The 1,881-nt window shown below is 36.8% G+C and overlaps 1 long non-coding RNA gene across 1 annotated transcript; it reads left to right on the top strand.

Moving 5' to 3' along the window:
- Window positions 1–344: 344 nt before the first annotated feature.
- LOC110676598 lies at window positions 345–1,517 on the top strand. The gene is made up of 2 exons (XR_002500547.1): window positions 345–503; window positions 1,345–1,517. It is a non-coding gene; the product is annotated as an uncharacterized LOC110676598 (long non-coding RNA).
- Window positions 1,518–1,881: the final 364 nt, after the last annotated feature.

Genomic DNA, 1,881 nt, shown 5'->3' with positions numbered 1-1,881 from the left:
ACGAAAGTAACGCTCATGCTGTCAGTGTGACTTATGATAAGGGCGTATTTCTGTTGATGAGAGCAAAACGTGGTAAAGTTTATTTTCGCAAAAAACATCACGTTTCTAAATACTTTTTGAAATATGTTCAATCATGGAGCAACTCCTTTACAAATGTTATAGTATAGGCGTATTCATATTTTAGAAATCCGTTCAGGCTTAAAATAGGAATTAAAATCAGATAATTAATTTTCCAAGTTGATTATCTCAACTAGAGTTGAGAGTGACTTACGTCTATTTGAAAAAGTGTTCGAGAATTATGGTAAAGAGCTGGGAGGGAGAAACCAATACAAAATTTCTGTAATGTCGTTTTTCTTTATTTGCACCGCCTGCACCGTTTTCCCACCGGTGTAGCAAAAGTTGCACCCAAACCGTTCTTTTATTCCGCAGGTAGCACACCGTTTTTACACTCGATTGCCACCGGTGCAGAAAATCCTACACCCTGATCGAGCTGGGTGTAGCAGGTAATGCACTCTTTTTACCAATACATGTATGGTTCTTAACTGTCAGTGGTGTTCTTGTTTTGGTCGTTTTGGTAGATTTTGTTGTTTTCGGTAACGAACAAGCAAGATCTTCATTTGCGCTCATTTTCGACTACGCAGATAAAATGTATTTATTTCGAAATTGAATATTCTTAGTATTTACTAATGCTACAATAAATACAGGTTTTATAAGAGTAATAAGATATACTGAGTATGTTTCATCAGTAGAAGCTTTTACGGCTTATATTAAAGAAAGGAAGGCTTCTCTCAGATGTTTGGATTGCATGTAACCAGTACTACAGTAATACATTAAAAACACTTTAGTTCGGTCAAATTTTCCGAAATTTGCTCATGGATGCCAACAAAATAGAATAAGCAGCGGCTGGAGCTGTATGTTCCCGTATCTTAAGCACGGAATTCAAAATCTCTGGTTCTATGTTTTTCAAAAATATTGACGAGTAATCGACATTGATTTTCCAATAGAATTAAATTCTAATGATGATTGATTTCCGTTGCTCTCTTCGCCTTATTACAAAAAAAATCAGCTTTTGCATCGTGAGCTAGAAACATTGCGGAAGTATGAGTTTTGGCGAAATTATTAGCCAGAGAGAGGATCGATGAAATTAAATAAGTCCTTACAGTATTGAAATATGAAAATTCTGATTTTTTAGCATATATTCATGGTATCAATTCTCAGGAAAAATAAATTAATGTTCATATGCCAAACATTTATTTAAACATTTTACATTCAGCCATGGTTGTAAACACCATTAACAAACTATCCAAAACCCGAACGAATCTAATGTTTCCGAATCCCTTACAGCAAATCATGAATAACAGAAACAGCTGTTCTATCTGTTTGAAGAATGACATTTTGTTTTGATTGACGCCTTCACTAATACTATCATACGCTGTCAAAATATTGCACCGAAACCGTTCTATTTTCCGGTGTCAATTGTTACACTCGCACGGTGCACCGTCGGGAATAATCGAAAACGACATAAGTCATGAGCCTTTGCGCGTGCCATAAATTCTTTTGTTCTCTTGACTTTTACTGTGCGCCGTGTGTTGGTGCTGTCTCGCTCTCTCTCACGGGAAACTTGAAAACAGGGCGCACAGTAAAAGTCAAACGTTTTATAGCATGCATAGGCTCATAGTGAGCCGAGATTCCGCTGTCACGAACTGTCACTCATCGAAAAACACCCAGAAACCGGGTGTAAATTTTTCAAATTGGGTAATATTTCCATATGCATTTTGAAGAGTCTGGAAAGCGTGTGCAAGTTTCTTTGAGGAAAACAAAAACAAACTGTGTATGACGAGCGTATGCTAGTCTACGTGTGTTGAAATGTCACTAAGCTCT

This window comes from Aedes aegypti, chromosome 2, assembly GCF_002204515.2.
Source record: "Aedes aegypti strain LVP_AGWG chromosome 2, AaegL5.0 Primary Assembly, whole genome shotgun sequence".
In the NCBI taxonomy this organism is placed as follows: domain Eukaryota; kingdom Metazoa; phylum Arthropoda; class Insecta; order Diptera; family Culicidae; genus Aedes; species Aedes aegypti.
This window is presented reverse-complemented; position numbering and strand designations above follow the sequence as displayed.